The following is an 18,279-nucleotide window of genomic DNA, read 5'->3' as shown; positions in this document are numbered from 1 at the left end:
ATCTGAAGCGGCTGTGTTAATCCCACCCCACGCCTTCTCTCCTTCTTGTCTCCAACTCACGCCTTCTTTCCTCCCTCTTTCCCACTTGCGGGGGTAGGAGTGATGGGAGGAGTGCCTGAGCTAAACTGCGCCATGCACGAAACTTGCAAAGTCCAGGCGGACACTGCCCGTCGGCGTGGCACAAGTGCGCTGAGCCCCGACTGCGCCTGATGTACGAAACTAGGGCCCTTGTAATTGTCAGACAGCCAGAATTTGAGTTGTTTTGTGAAAATGGAATATGTATTGATATATTTGATTATGATGGGCAGTCAAATATCATTTTCAGTTAAAGCAATAAAAAATTGGAATTCAATTTTGTATTGCTTTAACTGAAAATTATATTTGACCGTATGTGCTTTTTCTACATGGGATTTGAAGGTCACCTTGTGTGGTGCTTCTGGTGGTATGACTGCTGTTACATTGGGTTATGAGTGAGTTAAGGGGAGGAGGAGCAGTGTTATGGAGGATTTTGTGGACCAAGCAGATGTTTTTATATGTGCTTAAATCTTATCAACTAAACGGTTTATGTTTTTGGTCCAGTACTTTGCTGGGGTTTTTTTTTTTGTAGAGGATTGGTAGTGGTTTCAATGAAAGGTTATTTGTTTGTCCCAAGGTTGTCAGGTAGTATGTGAGATGTGACATGATCATGGCATCCATAAACAGTTTGGAAGTATTACAAGTTAGTGTGTTTCTGATGCATTTAAAATTGGCCAAGTTAAACTTTGCCCTATTGCATACTTTCTTGATGAGTGGTTTAAACGAGAGAATAGAGTAAATGGTAATACCCAGATATTTGAACTGTTGCACAATACTGATGCAGTTGCCGGAAATAGTGAAATTTGACACAGTGTTGCATTGAGTTTTAGTGAAGAAGATTATACAGTTTTAATAAGGTTTAGTGGGAGGCAGGAGGGGTTTAGCCAGTTGGTGATCAGGTCCATTGCTGTTGTGAGTTTTGCAGCAGCCAGATGTTTTGAGCTGGCATGCATATACACTATATTGCCAAAAGAATTCACTCACCCATCCAAATTATCAGGTGTTCCAATCACTTCCATAGCCACAGGTGTATAAAAGCAAGCACTTAGGCATGCAGACTGTTTCTACAAACATTTGTGAAAGAATGAGTCGCTCTCTGGGCGCATTCACACCAGGGCCATTTGATCCGTACCGTGCCTCAGCACGATTGCCCCCCCACATGGGGTCCGAAGCCAGTTTGCACTCTACAGCCCAAACGGGCCTAGATTGCCTGTTGTACATACATCATCAAGTCATAATATGACACATGCGTGGCTTGATTTTGGTTTCAAGAAGCGCCGTCTCAAGTCATCACAATAGCGAACAGCACAGAGAACATGACTGAAACTTTACTGACAAGTCCGTCTGCAAATATTTCGAGTAAACACTCGGCCTGAATCAGCGGATGTCAGCAGATTTTGGACGTAGACACAGCGGCATTTTTATGATAAATGTACCGGTCCGGTGTCCACTCACACCACGAGTCTGAAGCCCAAGCCCGACCCAGTATCCCGCTGTGTCCTACACACTCAACAGTATTTCAGTCATAAATCGCCTTGATAGCGGGGGGAGATCCGGGTAGAACATTGAGCGATAATGAATGGGATGGCCTATCGATTAAAGCCTACATCATGTCAACATTGCGTACCCATGCATGTGCTCGTGCATGAACCGTACCATACTCAAATCCACCTTTTCCAAGCGAGCTGGGGCCGAGGAAGCATACCTTTCTCAAGTACGGAAAGCTCACACTGGCCAAACAATCCAGACTTTAGGCTCAATCATGCCTGGGCGCGGTACGATTGGTGTAGTGTGAGTGCGTCCACGGGAGCTCAGTGAATTCCAGCGTGGTACTGTGATAGGATTCCACCTGTGTAATAAGTCCAGTCGTGAAATTTCCTTCCTAACTATTCCACAGTCAACTGTCAGTGGGATTACAACAAAGTGGAAGCAATTGGGAGTTTGCTGGAGGGGGGATTATGGTGTGTGGGGTGTTTTTCAGGAGCTGGGCTTGGCCCCTTAGTTCCAGTGAAAGGAACTCTGAACGCTTCAGCATACCAAGAGATGTTGGACAATTCCATTCTCCCAACTTTGTGGGAACAGTTTGGGGATGGCCCCTTCCTGTTCCAACATGACTGTGCACCAGTGCACAAAGCAAGGTCCATAAAGACATGGATGAGAGAGTTTGGTGTGGATGAACTTGACTGGCCGGCACAGAATCCTGACCTCAACCCGATAGAACACCTTTGGGATGAATTAGAGTGGAGACTGAGAGCCAGGCCTTCTTGTCCAACATCAGTGTGTGACCTCACGAATACGCTTCTGGAAGAATGGTCAAAAATTCCCATAAACACTCCTATTACCATGTCGTCCGCATAATTAGTGTGGCAAGCTGAAAAGACTGAAAAGAAATGCGCCAAGTATTGATTCTTGTGGTACATCAGTGCAGAGGTTGAGAGATGAAGAAAGATGATTGTTCACAGAAACATGTTGATATCTTCCACTCAAATAAGACTCAATCCATTTTAGTGTCAATGGAGCGAAGTTAAATGCAGACAGTTTTGTGATTAGGATGTGATGGTATACTGTGTCAAAGGTAGGCTTGGGCCGGTTTAAACCTTTTCAAACCGTTCTGATACTAAGCCAAAGACCAGACCGAACCGGTTATACCAAACTTTTCCACTTAGCGTCACACTTGCCATAGCAGACCCTCCCAAGTTATACCATAGTTTTTTCCACACAGAAGATTGTGGCGTAATCACGGAAAGGAGAGTCAAAAATATGCCACGATCAGACCGTTTAAAAATAACTTTGCTTTGCGGCGTAAGGCCTTTTTACAAAACATCACGGTTTTGCCGAACGAGAGAGACGCCTTACATAGGTCTAAAAACAGTACCAACCACAAGCCCCTTGTCAACCATTGCTCAGACATTCTCTAGGAAAGGACAGCAGGCTGTTTCGGTGGAGTGATGGGTCCTGACACCAAACTGCATGGGATGGAGTGTAAATGGACTATTATTCAGGAACGAGACAAGCTGCTCTGATACACACTTCTCCAAAACCTTGGAGATCACAGGTAGGATGCAGATTGGATGGTAGTTACAGATGTCCAGTGGGTCATTTGATTTGGATATTGGAGTTAAATTTTTTCCCCCACAGCAAACAGCAGTCTGAGCCAATCAGAGGCCGAGTAGGGGCGGGCCTTCGTCTCTGATTGGCTCTGACCCCGGTCCCTTCTTCACCGAATGTTTGTGGGAAAATAAATCTGGCAGTGTATAAGTCTTAATATAATATGTGTGAAACGGCAACAAAAACTGAAGACAACTGTCAATTGTTTTTTCATACAGAAATTTGCTTTGCCCGTAACACACAACACATGTCTCCCCTCGCACCGTAAACGCCCGGTCCTGTCTCATCCATCTAACTTCGGAGCCACTGTCACGAACCAGGCAGTGTGGATGGTCGTAGTTTTAAGAACCAGTCGTTTTATATGGTCTCTGGTTCGCCGCGGGCAGGCTAACATTCACTGCAAAGGGTACGGCCAGAGCAAAAAAGCACCATAAACAACCGGTTCCAGTGCGTGGTGGGCCGAGCAGCCCCCCCTTCCCGCAGCATTAGGCAGCCACAAACCGAAGCAGTGAGGAGTCAGAAATGATAATTACATTTTACACTGCTTATAATTTCACCAAAGATGAGCATTTTAAGTTAATTTTTAAACAATTTAGGTTACTTTGATTTGTTGTTGAGCTTTAAATAAAGAAAAAAACATTTATCTTTAGCTTATTTTTCCTTTTTTTAATCTTTATTCCTGTTGATAGTCATTGACCGAATGTGTTGAGAAATTACGAATTTATATGGGATTTATAAAGAAAATGTATGATAGGTGTATTATGCGGTGCCAAAAGCGTAGCGAAAAATGTTGGGTGCCCCTAAATTTTGTGCTTGTGCACCTAAAATGCTGAAAGTTTGTCTGGAGCCTTGCCTGCAGTACTGACTGGTTGATAGTATGTGTGATGGGGTAGGCTAATTGTTCTTTGAGTGATTTAAGCATTTTGCAATTCATACCATAAATATCCTTTGCTGTTGAGGTTTTAAGAGAATTAAAAATTGCTTTAGTTTTGACTTGATGGGTTTAATGCGGAAGGAGGGCTTGCTTTCATCTCCTTTAAGTATATTTATAGTTGTTTTGCAGAAATTCTGAGCGATTTCAGCAAAAGAGTTGATGAAATGTTCATTAAGGCTACCACAATTTATGCTGGATCATTGTTTTACCACAGTGTTTCCCATACATAGACCAATGGGTGGCGCAGCACCACAGAATCAACAAATTGATTCCAGGGGTTTTTTTCCAACACGATTTTGAAATATAAATATTGTTCCGTATATTTATTTATTTATTTACATATATATATATATTTTTTTTAACTATTTAAAATGGGTAAAATTGTATTTAATTGTAGAGCTGCATGAGCACATCAGCCCCTCCCCCCACTTTCGCTCTGTCTCGCTTTCTCTTGGACCCGTCTGTGAACAGACCCTCCTCTCCGTGCACACTCAATGTTCATGCACAGGAAGGATTGTTTTCCCCGCAGAGAAGATGGCTGGCTGAATTCCCGAATAAAACCAAACTTTGCTACAAGTAGGTTGTGGAGCAGTCACTTAAAGTGTAGCAATGGTGCAATGGAGCACTCATTGGATATGTTTTCAGTTATTTAACACAAGGTGTTGGCAATGAAGCACTGTATATTTTTCAGTTATTTGAAAAAGTGTAGCAATTGAGCACTCACTGTTTTTTTTTCACTTATGACACAAAGTGAAGCAATCGTTCAGTTATTTGTCACAAAGTATTGCCAATTAAAATATACAGTGAAGCACCGTATACACTGGTATTATTTAATAATTGATTTAAGAACACGTGTTAGGGTGCGCAGGTGGTCGAGTGGTTAGAGCGCATGCCATGTATGCATATATGCAGCCAACCACGGTTTGAATCCCGGCCGGAGGTCCTTTGCTGCATGTCACATCCCCCTCTCTCTCCCATGTTACTTCTCTGTCCACTGCTAAATAAAAGTTGTCTATGCCAGTAAAAAAAGAACATGTGTTAGTCTTGTTGGACCTTCCATCAGTTGAGTGAAATCCATATTGTCTGGATTAGCTTAAAGGATTTCCTATTAGTCTTGTTTAACCAGTTGCAGGTAAAAATCGCAAAGTAGTATGACCTCAGTTTGAAAATGACATTCTTGAAAGAGATTTTAAAATGTTAAATAAAAATGATGACAGAAGATGTGTTTGTTGGTGTTTTTCAGGTGCAGCACAGCTGAAGGCCCGTCCTCCAATGGTGACCAGTCTGTAGTGAGGCTGTAGAAGGAAGGTGGAGCTGGATGAGCGGAGGATGCGTGTGGGCCAGGATACAGTGATAAGTTCTGATAGGTAGGATGGACTGGTGGAGTGGATGGCTTGGTAAGCAATTACAAGGACCTTGTAGTAATGCGTTGGTGAATGGGGAGCCAGTGAAGTTTGGAGAGCACAGGGGAGATGTGCTCACAGGGAGAGGTGTGGGTAAGGAGCCTAGCAGCACAGTTTTGGACGTACTGCAGCCGGTTGATGGTCTTGTCCGTTGCCCCCACAAGAAGACCATTGCAGTAGTCCAAATGGGAGGATATGAAAGCGTGGATGAGGCGCTCTGCAGCAGGTTGTGAGAGACAGCGGCGAATCCGAGCAATATTCCTCAGATGGAAAAAAGGAGACTTTTGTGACATGCTTGATGTGAGCCTCAAATGAGAGCTGGCTGTCAATGTAAACTCCCAGGTTGCAACCTGGGTTGAGGGGAGGACCTCAAGAGAGAAATTTGCTGTTCAGTGTGGTCTTAGTGCCAAGAAGGATCACCTCTGTTTTGCCAGTTAAATATCCTGCAGGCAGCTGATGAGGAGCGACTGACTGATCTCATGAAGTGGCGTATGTATGACACGCCAACTCGTATGCCATTATGGCGTGTTATCACTATGCACAATCGCGTGTTTATCAATGCCGAACCCTAACCCTTACCCTGCAGACAGTATTAAATTCCTCCTCCTGCTCCAGTAGTACGAGGGCAGGCAAGGTAGCCATAACCAGGGGGAACACACTGGTTAAGTGCCAGGTATTAATTTGGTTTCTTGAAAGTTTCAGTAAGGCAGAGGGAATTCAAATTCTAGTCAGAAATGGTTTGGCCAAGTAGTAATGATTTATTATTAATGGATCCGGAATTAAAAAGGCCCAATCTAATTTGTTTCATTGCAGGTGAGCAACTATGCTCCATGGGCCAGAGTTGGAATAGGACCAGGAATGAGGACAGACCTTCCACAACTTGTTAAAAACCTAAAAAGCTCTTTAATATAATTTTTGGTCTGCTCGGACTGCTTTCTAGTTGAATAATTTGATCCAACATGCACTATCATACCCTTGATGGAGGGCACGAGGGAGATCAGCAGCACCGGGAGTCCAGTATGACGGGGACAGTGGCTCCGGGGAAAAGCAAAAGCGGATGTTTTTGTCATGGAATTATTATTACTGTGGTTGGAGAGAAGAGGGGGCAGGGAATTGACAGTTTCTGGCTCCCATGGCAGCCAGCGGCATTGGGGGTGGGATAAAGATTCCCTGCCGGCTCCGGGAGAGGAAACCAACCGGAGCGACGGAGCACGACCTCCAGAATCCTGCGCCCGGCGGAGGAGGCCGAGGTCAGGTATGAAGGCCGCTGGGATGGCTCTCCTGTGTGATCCCCAGCCACTTTTTATTTGCCTATTTCAAGGGTTCACTGTCTTCATAGGGCATGGCAGGCATAGTTGCCTGTAGGGTTGTCAAAAAATCTAATCCAATACTAAAACTGTACTGTAACAAACTTGCAAAAGTATTTATACTTTTGCCGTCAACATTCCCATCTCTGCCAGTTGACGCATAACTTTCCAGAGCAGACAGACAGCTACAGCTCCGTTCCTCACAGCAGCTGAACGAACAAATCTAGTTCACGTTAACAACATTGGGCTGACTGAACACGCCCAATCATTAAAATATGTAAACCGGATTAAAGATGTACTTAAACTAGACCAGTATCAAAAAGCGTGTATTTGAATATGAGCTGGATAAAAAGTAACTATAAGGGGAGCAATTTCTGTGGTGCACAAACAAAACAGAACACTGGGTTGGTGTTGCAACAGCAAGATGAGTATTGGAGCAAAAGGAGGAGAGGAACTGACAGCATCAAATGTACTATTAATGTACCAGCACATGAGGAATATGTTAATGCCAAAATGTATGAGAGAGAGAGAAAGACAAGGAAAGAATGAGGGAGGGAGAGAGAGAGGGAGATGACATAAATATTCATGGACGTTAATGCTGTAAAGAGAGAGAGAGAGAGAGAGAGAGAGGGAGAGAGAGAGAGCAGTGGCCATATACATTTTATCAGCAATAAATGCAAAAGGAAAGCAAAGAGATATTTTCAACCACCACAACAACAAAACTGGCTGCACAGTAGTGTAGTGGGTAGCATTGCTGCCTCACAGCGAGAGGCTCCCGGGTTCGATCCCTGGTTTGAGTTCCTTCTGTGCAGAGTTTGCATGTCCCCCCCTGTGTGAGTGTGGGTTCTCTCAGAGTTCTCCGGCTTCCTCCCAAAGTCCAAAGACATGCAGGATGGGGATAGATTCATTGATGACTCTAAATTTCCCGTAGGTGTGAATGGTTCTCTCTACATGTCAGCCCTGTGGTAGACTGGTAACCTGTACATTTAATACAGGATAAGCGGTAGACGATGGATGGATGGACAACAACAAAACCCAGTTCCTGCATTCTGTTATTTTATGTGTTTTTAAAGTCAACAACATCAACCAACAATACATTCTCATGTCTGACCTCTGTGTGCATCCAGCCCTTTGCTTCCCAATAAATACTTTTTTTAAGTAGCCATGCGGATTCGCATGGCTACTTAAAATCTAATCCAATCCAATCCGATCCAATCCTCGCTCACTCTCCTGCTCCTGCTCACGCCTCGTCCCGACTCACTTCTGCATTTGAAACTACGAGCGGACAAGACCCTTGTTGCCCTGAGCAGTTCAGGTATGGAGGCAAAGCAGAGTGGCAGTAGCAAGCAGCCCAAGCAAGCAGCTTGCCCCACCGGCAAAGGCTGAAAGAAAGAGAAAGTCTGTCACTGAAAAGACAGACACAAAGCGGGATGCAACGTAAATCAGGCTCAAACCAGAGTAAACCTCGGGTCAGCATTTGAACGGTGGCGAAAGCTCCACGAAGATATGGATCTGAAGAGCGATGCTGATACAGTGGAGTTTCTGCTGAACAGCAGGGCTCTCAAGTCACACGCATTTCAACCTGTTCACACGCCCACACGCCACATCTAGTATTTCTCATGCAGACAAATTACCGGGATAATTAAAAAAACGTTCTCTTATTTTACACAAATAGTTAGTTCAGCGTTTCTGAAAACATTTTATGCCAGAAATAAGCTATGCAGCTGCTGTCTTTATTTTTTATTTTAAACAGTCAGTTTAAAAGATTTTCGAGAGCTTGCGGGCGGCGGCGCCCCGTCTCTTGAAACTGCACGGTCAGCCAAAATCTCACTCTGAATCAAGTTAAAAACGTGAGAGCCCTGGACCAGCTAATCTTTGTCTTTATTGTGGATGTTGTGACACAGATAACTTTCATGCCGATGCTGGCTTATGACTGTGAAAGCTGCCGTTAGTTTGTTTTTGTGTTATTAGACAGTGTTGAGACTATTTCTGTCTCTGCAGTATTGTTTATTTGTTCGACGGAGACGTTAGCCTGGAGGGGGTGTGTGCTTCGTGGGAGGCACGGAGGGGAGGACCATAGGAGCTTGGAGGGGAGGGGTGTGTGTGTGGGGGGGGGGGGGGGGGGGGGGGGGCTTTTTTCAAACCTTTCAAATCGTAGACCATAGCTTTGAGGGGTTGAAGCATCTTGAGTGGGGTTGAGATGGAGGATAAGGATAAGATCGACGAGTGGATCGTGTTGTGTTTTAACTAGAATAACTGTACTGGAATGGTGTAGTGAAGATGCTGCTGAACCTGGAAGTGAAGTTCTCATTATACTGGTCAATCTTTTTACCAGAATTCTGAATGGTGACTGAGACAATACGATGGTGCATACAAGCTGCTTTTCTTCAAGGTGTGTGGTAGAGATGAAACGCAACTTGAGTTGAGGATCGGATGGGCAGAAATCAACAAAGCAGACATTACAGATTTTTTTCACTGCCTATCGTTAATGATCCATATCAGCTCATACAGATAATTTTTTGTTGCTTTGCTACAGCAACTGGTATACAAGGATCCTGATGTATAAGCCAGCTGATAAATAAAATGAAGGCGGTTTGCCTCGAAGCTTCTCCGCTTCAGGAGCAATTAAGGTAGGCTGACCCTTAAGATGGACCAGCACTGTTCTCCTGTAAGTGAAAAGCTTCTCCTGCTTATATATTTAAATTGTTTGACAGCCCTCATTTTTATTGATTAAAACCAATCTTGACACAGGTTTGATATTGTATTATAAGGTATTCAGCGTTTATCGAGTTACACAGGTATTCGTCTAATATCTATTGTGAATACATCTCCTTCAAACAACTGTATTTACTCACATGTCTAACTAAAAACTACATGTTACAAGGTTACATTTGAACACCAACTATAGCTATGATTTAACTTTTCCCAATACTATTGTTACTGAACAGAGCATGACTATATCATAATGCAACTGAAGGGAACCTCCATATCTTAGTTGTTGGCTAGCAACACATCAAAATGGTGCTGTGAACAAGGCTCCCTCCCTCTCTCTCTCTCTCTGTGTCTGATCATGAATATTCATCAAATCAAAACAGCAAAGTAGCTCTGCCGTGCTGCTGAATATACCCAGGATTACTGTCAGCCTCAATACACTTGGGTTGTATACCTTCTTTATATCGTTCTTTCTTTCTCCTCTCATCATTCCATCCCTTCCTCATCTCTCCCTCCAAATCTAAGACAGTGTGTTTTGTTTCACCGGTTCGATCTACTGCAGTAGCCGTTTGTGTGTGTGTGTCTGTGTGTGTGCGTGCATGTGAGTGTGTTTTGGCTGCTTATGCTTTGATGAATAAGCAGTTAAACTTACAGTCTGCAGTGCGTGTCCATGTAAGGCTGCAGTGGCACGCTGGGTGGGCCACTGTACCACCCTCTACGTGTAAGAGGACAAAAGAAGCACTAATGACATTGGTGTTTTTCTGACCGATTCTGCAATTTTTTTTTTTTTTTTTTTTTGTAAATTCCTAATGCTGTGTTGGCTGTGAAATAAATCAATTGATTTCAGAAATATCGTGTTCCCTCGTCAAATTATTCTTAATCTAGACGGTCCAAAAAATGGTTGCACATTTGTTTTTTTATATGGGTTTTACAGGGTTAAGGGAAGACACCACAGGCACTATCATACGCTTGATGGAGGGCACGAGGGATCAGAGACAAATGATCAGAGACAAACTGTTATTCAATATCAAACTTTGGAGACTTTTCTACTGTAATGTTAAATCTTTATGCTCAAATTAAGATTAATATTTGATTTGGTTGTGTAATATATATACTTAAAGTATGACAAAAGGTGCAGTCTTCAATATTATGCTATCATGTTTGTTAAGATATCATGTTTGTTAAAAGCTGCTTTCAGCATGTTCAACTCACATTCAAGGACTCATTGCCTCTGTAACTACAACTGTGCTACATTTTAATGTTTTCGTGAGGCTAAATTTATCAGTAGCATTAAGTCACATGTAAGTCTTTGGTAAATGGTAAAAAACACAGATGAATTGCCCTGCTGTGATGTTTACTAGTAGGCTATACATGCAGTACCAAAAACGGCCACAAAAACCCCACCAATATCAGGATTTTAAAAAATGACTGCGACAAATTGAGGCAAAACACCCTCCTGATTTTTTAATATGATTTTAACAAGAATATGATCTTTCAAAAAAAGTAAGTTTGGACCTGATAATTGTCAGTTTTTTGGAATATGGCTCTGAAGTTGGACAAAGATATGTTTACTTCCATTTTTGAGCCTTAATATCTGTGAATCATCTCAGAGAAACCATATTTTGTAGAATGTTTAAGCTAACACCAGAGATAGAGGCAGAAGTGATAGAAGTCTTTTATCTGCAAAAATGGGAGCTCAACAACTCTTCACATTTGCTACTTCATTTCGACAAGCCACATTTTAAGTACCTACCATACTAGGTTATCATTGAGCTACACCCCTGATATTCCAAGTCTGGAGGCTATTAGTAACAGATATACACAGTTTTGGAGGCCACAGGTGAGATAGTTTTCCAGATATTGCTGTTTAAAAATGGCTTTTCAGAGTATGATGCCAAAAACTCTCTAAACTACCCTTCATTCAATGATGTTTCATGAGAAAACTGTTGACAGCAGAGACCTAATATTTTGGATTTGTCCTATTAGCAAGTGTGTCTTTGTACTAGATTTTTTACAGGACATTCTGAGATGGTCAGGTGGGAAGCATTTGATGAAATGACACGGAATGACCCCTATGGATTAAGAATGGGATGTCACTTTAGTTCATATGCGAGTCAAGGCCGGTGAGCTAATACTTTTGGCAATATATATACATACACCCATATAGATGTATATCTCCAGAACAGAAATCTGAACATTGGATGAAGCCAGATTAAAAACTGTTTCATTTTTTTACATAATGCATCTCTTCACAACTCCACATTTTAGGAATAAAATGTTCCATAAATCAGGCTCTAAATAATATATGAACAAAGCCCTCTGCAAAAACTTCAGAATATTGAAAATGGAAAAGTGGATGCATTATTTAAGTGCTACTGAAGTGGAGATTTTTGGCTCAGAGTACGAGGGAATGTGTGCGTGTGTGTGTGTATATATATATAAACATGTTCTGAAAATGTAAAATCTATACAAATGAGGCATTATCTAACTTTTGTCAAAAACAAAATAATTATTAAAAAAACACCTCAATGTGAATGCATGTCTTGAATGAAAACTCTGCTGAACAAAATCTCCATCCCTATGGTAACAGGAATACATGCAAGAGGACGCAATAAGAAGACCAAAATAATCAGCCAACAGTATGATTGTGATTCATTGTTCCATTTCATCAGTGTTTCCAACCTCAGGTGGCATTTGTGTTAATTGAATCAATTAATGTGTCTTCTCTGATTCATGCCAGTCATATGGTGATTCTATTAACTGCTATGATTCTGCTGAGTCATGTCACACAGATTTGTCTATAATGGCCATAAAAGCCATATACTGTATATGTGATAAATGACAGCTCTTCAGGGGTTACATTTACATATAAAAATATTTAATATATTTAATTTCAATATTGTTTTTGGACCTGTGTAACAATGTTATATGTAGTTTGTTTCAGCCACATTTAAATGAGACGTAAAACGTGAAACGTTATAAAACGATGTAAGGACCATAAAATGTTGAAATCATATTTAGGCCTGCCCAGTTGCTGGCAGTACCTGAAATAACACACAAGACCCTAGTTTCGTAGACCAGGCGTAGTCAGCGCGACGGGGTGTGTGCGCCTGGACTTTGCAAGTTTCGTGCACCGCGCAGGCTAGCGCAGGCACACCTCCCATCTCGCCCACCCGCGCAAGTGGGAAAGAGGGAGGAGAAGAAGGCGTGAGTGGGAGACGAGGAGGAGATGAGGCGTGGACTGGTATTAATACAGCCGAATCAGATCTTCACCAATCAAATGAGCTCCTCTCCTCACCTTTAATGCGTTAATGCGTTTAACCCGATGACAGAAGCAGCGCCGCCGCTCCCACCACGCGCATCACACGCTGTGCGTGCGTATCATAATAATAACAATGCCGATATTATAAAAAAACAGGAGAGAGAGAGGGAGATGTTTTGGTCCGAGAGGCTGAGTTTCCGTTACGCGTGCCATCCGCCTTTGATCTGACGTCAGATGTGACGGGACAATCTATATAGATATAAATTCACGTGTTGATTCAATAAGTTGCATTAAATAGTGTTTGTTGTGATTATTTATTGCATTTCAATGTGCCTGGAACTGTGGAAACCTGCCTGTGAGGTCTTGGTGACATATACGCTGGTCAGCCAAACTTCCACTCCGCCAGCTGTAATTCGCCTTGAATGAATGGACTTTATTTGCGCCTTGCGCCAAGAGTAGACTAGGTTGGAGCTGGCGGGCTTTCGGCGAAGTCTCCGCGAGGCTTTTTGCCACGAAACGTCCGCTGCACCAAGCTGAATCTGTGACGCCTCCCCCTGCTGCGCCGCCACACTCATCTTGGCGCAGGCGATGCACCAAACTGCCAAACTGACCGTGCGCAAGGCTGCGCGGGTCGAAACTTGCATTACGCCGGCTCCGCCACCCTGCGCCGCCCTGCGCTGCGCCACGAAACTAGGGCCCACAGTCTGCAGCAGGAAATCCAGTCAGAGTAATTGAATCATCATTTTCAAGGCTTATCAGATGCCAAAACACTGCACATAGGTTTAAAATATCCCCCTTGTTCCTGGTGCCGTCACTGCCTCACTTGGGTGATCAGCTAGTAGGTGAATCCAGAGATGTTTTTTTTTTTTTTTTGTAGGAGAGCTGCTTTTTTGTAAATACAGCAAACAGCCTTATCTCTGTTGGTAATTGTGCAATCTACGGTGGAATCTGAAATCCCTTCTACAAAAGGGATATCACAAGGACATATTGGTATCACGTTGATGCCAAAATTCTGAAAATGTAATTGTACTATCTTTCAGCACAGCAGGTTTCACAGCAACATGCCATTGTGAGAAGACAACATTATGATGCATTCCAGCTCTACTCCGTAAAAGATGGACAAAAAGAAAATTATAGTTATCATGATTTGTTCAAATGTAATCTTGTAAAATATAATTTTTTGGCAAGACATTTGAGACTCATAAGGGATTAACAATGAATATGAAAAAAATGGTAATTGGTAAATTGGTAAATGGTCATTTATTTTGTTTTTATTGCTGTGGTATTGAATAAGGTATCAATAATTGCCCAATTTCACTGGCATAGTCATTGGCATAGTCTCCAATTATTTTGGTATTGTGAAATCCCTGATCACTGGTCCACGGTCCTGATTATCTTGGCAATGAGAGAACGCCCTCTCTGCTGGAATACAAGTAAGACCTGTTCAAATAAGACAAATAATAATAAAGTTCATTACACTATGAATATTTAATGTGTTCCCTTGTTCCAACTCAATTTGAAATTCAAATGACCTGTTGCATGTATTTGATTGGTGACCACGGCACCAAAAATGTAACTAAGTTAAATCGTTTAGCAGAATGAGTGTGGTTGTTTTGTTCCATTATGGTCTCTTCAATTGAATCAGGAGGCTTTATTATTTTTTGTTCAAACAACGCTACAGTTGATCTGAAAGTAGCTCCTCAATGAGCCTCGATGAGCAAGAATACCCTCAGTGAGGTTGATAGGAAGACAAAACAGTAGTCTTGTCAAAATCCACGGAGAGACAGTCCGGATGGAATAAGTGTTACAAGCATTAAATATGACTCAATATGCAGACAATAGATCATCCAGTGGTTCTAGAACAATCCTTTGTGCCCCCTGAGAGGAAACATACAATGGTTAGTTAAGAGACAATCATGGTCTCATTTTTCTCTCTGTTTCAGCAAATAGCTGCTCAATACTGTTAACAAATGACCTACACTGCTTCTATTTCTACTGTCGCAAACACAAGCATCTTAATTTTTTGTGCATGTTGCACAGATTAGCATTGAGTCATAGCGTGTAGCTGAGAAGCCTCCAACTCTTTAGTGTTGAAGAAAACAATATATTGTGGGGTTTACCTGGCAAAACCTGAACCAGAATGTGGCTTTATCTGTACCTGTTTATAGTTGCAGAAAATATCAGTAGCAGCAGGTAACAATTATGACCACATGTGATATGTAAATTGTATCTTTGTTGTTCTCTGTAAGCTGATCAGTCGGCTGCTCTGCTGCTAAGATATTTTCAATAAGTATAAGTAGCCTTTACATGTGAGCCGTTATTGTGATTGCGGTCTTTTTTTTATAGAGGATTAGTTACAAATGGCTGCACAGTGGTGTCGTGGGTAGCACTGTCGCCTCACAGCTAGAGCATCCCAGGTTTGATTCCCGGGTCGGCCCGGGTTCCTTCTGTGTGGAGTTTGCATGTTCTCCCTGTGTAAGCGTGGGTTCTCTCCGGGTTCTCCGGCTTCCTCCCACAGTCCAAAGATTATAGATGACTCTAAATTGCCCGTAGGTGTGAATGTGAGTGTGAATGGTTGTCTGTCTCTACATGTTGGCCCTGTGATAGACTGGCGACCTGTCCAGGGTGTACCCTGCCTTCGCCCAATGACAGCTGGGATTGGCTCCAGCCCCCCCGCGACCCTAAATACAGGATAAGCAGTAGACAATGGATGGATGGATGGAAAGTTACAAGTCATTGGGCATTACTGGGAAAATACCACAGTACTATTCACATATATGCTGTGATCTTTATTAATCAGCGAGAGGCCATACTGCATGACTTCATTCATCTGCAAAGAGAAGACAATACTTATGGTCTTAGACTTAAAAAAACACTTTTAATGTCCCCCAAAGAGGCAATTTCTGAGTAAACAATAACAGAACAACAGAGACAACATCAAAGGTGATGAACTACAGCTGCACTTAATCTGTTTTTTAAATCAATGAATCTAGCAATTAATCTAAATTCAAAATTAATATAACAATGAATTCACACCAAATATTGGTTGTTTGTATACTGGACCACATATGGCATAGAAACCCTTTCTCTGAACTGGAGAATCAACATTGGGATGAGACTTGAACAGATTTGTCATTTTATCTTAAGAGCATATCACCTAGCCCTTGTTGAAAGCTGTGTAACTCGCAAATATTGGCGAACGAGCTCTTTGAGTTGGGAATGTTTGGTCAAATATGTATCTATATTTAATATTAGTTCAATGAACTTAGTAACCCCAACGGTTATCTTAAGTTGGCTGCCAATAAATGAGGACCTACCTACTGCATGTCTTCCAATAAAACTAAAATAGACTTTATACTGATGATAAATCTGTGCAAAATGCTCTAAAATAAATAGTCACGTTGGTCATTTGGGGAACACAGGAAGACAGAAGCTTGACGATGTTATGAGGACAGAAGCATTGTTTCATTGTGAGAAGCTCCTTCTTTATACAACTTTCAAAGTTGTTCACTCTTCAATTATGTCCATCACATGCAAACTTCACATGGAAGCAAAACTCCAACAGGTTTGACCCAAACGTCAATGCATCATACTATTAGACTCCACCTTCTCTGTCACGTCAGGTCATGTATGCTGAACTTATATGTCAACTGAAATACATTTAAGACGGATGATTACTGTCTCATGTCTTGTTGAAACCTGGCCTGACCTGCTAATGTTCTCAACTTCTCCAAATCTGACAAAAACGTATGTGTGAGCACTAGATATGATGTCAGGTTGGTTTCCTGGAGTTTTGGCAGTGGCACACACTTCAATATAGACCAGCGCGCGCGCACACACACACAGACACACAGACACACACACACACACACACACATTTATGGTAGAAAACACAAGATGAAAGTGTTGCAAAAAAGCGCACAAACAAACCCTCTCCAACATTCACCGCACGCACGTGCACGCACACGATCACTGATGCACCTCATTCAAAGCAGGTGTCCGAATCAAACCCGCTCACGTGCACCAAACTTCCACACGTCTTCGCCATGCGAGCCTCCACAAGGCATCGTAACGTGAAGTGAGTGCTGTTGCACGCGCACAGTAAACACACGGCACCGCCGTGAATGCAGACCTAGAGAAATGCACGTGTATCACGCACGCGCCGTGCCACCATTATCCATACGGCGTGTTACGGTCACCTTTCAGTTGGAGCAGCTCAACATAAACACGGTGACGGACCGCAGACGCGTTTTCACACGCAGTGCGCACCGCGGTGGTCCAGGGCGCAGACGCACGTAGCTATACATACTGTACATGCACGCCGGAGGCTGCGTGCACGTGCTCGCATAGTTGTGGCAGTGCTGTGCAACATCTTACCTGTCTGGCTGCAACAGCTCCAGCGCTCCCCGCAGACCGGCCCGAGCAAACAGCCGGTGGAAGAAGTTGTTTGTGTTTCTTCCTGCGTTACTGTGCACCGTCTTGCGCTCTCTCTCTCTCTCTCTCTCTCTCTCTCTCTCTCTCTCTCTCTCTCTCTCTCTCTCTCTCTCTCTCTCGGTTAGGGTTTGATTTCTTTCGATTCGCAGATTCCTCCTGTTGTCATCAAGTAGTCGGCTAGTCGGTGTCCAAATCCCAAACCTCCGTCAGTCCGTCCAGGTTTTCACCATGATGAGGGGAGAGAAAAACGGCTTCACCTCCAGTCAGCATCAGCTGGCAGACAGAGAGAGAGTGAGAGAGAGAGAGAGAGAGAGAGAGAGAGAGAGAGGTGGGGGGGAGGGGTCTGCTGGAATAAAGATGCAGCTAGGCGCTGCGCTTCGCTTTCTTCCATTCCTCTCTCTCTCTCTCTCTCTCTCTCTCTCTCTCTCTCTCTCTCTCTCTCTCTCTCTCTCTCTCCCTCCCTCTCCCTGGCAGATCGATGAGGGCTTGCTCAACAACAACCCCCCCGTCTCTTTTCTCCATCTCCGCAGTAGTAACCCATCTTGTATGCGCATTTGGATCAGAAAGGCAAACAGCTGTGTGTGTGTGTGTGTGTGTGTGTGTGTGTGTGTGTGTGTGTGTGTGTGCGCGCGCGCGCGCGCGCATCCTGAGTTATTACAGCACGACCATTAGTACACGTGTTTAATTCTAGTGTTTGATCCTGAGGGATGTTTAAAGCAGAAATGAAGTAGCCTACTTGATTAGTAGTAGCCTGCTGTAATCACATTACCTTTCACGTTAGCTTACTGTCCAATTAAACACCTAAGCCCCAAAAAGGTGATTTCATGGTCCCAATCTGGGTAAAAAATCAACAGGCCTTCCGTGAGATTGTTGTTTGTGTCCAGTGTGAAAGTAAATGCCAACTTTGACATTTTGTCTATTGACTCGTTAGTATCGTAAGTCGTTAGTGAGTGACCACTCCTTGTGGCAGCAAAATTTACAACCATGCTGATGCACCATTCAGTTGTCGATAACATCCACTGTCATGGTTTTATTGTACAGTAT

The 18,279-nt window shown here is 43.0% G+C and overlaps 1 protein-coding gene across 1 annotated transcript in view; it reads right to left on the bottom strand.

Moving 5' to 3' along the window:
- Positions 1-17,288, bottom strand: part of LOC311017703 (delta-type opioid receptor-like) — a 105,590-nt gene extending 88,302 nt beyond the window's left edge. The window contains 1 exon segment of the mRNA XM_084016230.1: positions 17,179-17,288. The gene's annotated coding sequence lies outside the window, so the exon portion shown is untranslated.
- Positions 17,289-18,279: the final 991 nt, after the last annotated feature.

The sequence above is a fragment of the Eutrigla gurnardus genome (genome assembly GCF_963514095.1).
Source record: "Eutrigla gurnardus genome assembly, chromosome: 8".
Classification (NCBI taxonomy): domain Eukaryota; kingdom Metazoa; phylum Chordata; class Actinopteri; order Perciformes; family Triglidae; genus Eutrigla; species Eutrigla gurnardus.
The sequence above is the reverse complement of the archived record's forward strand: the minus strand, read 5'-3'. Positions and strand labels throughout refer to the sequence as shown.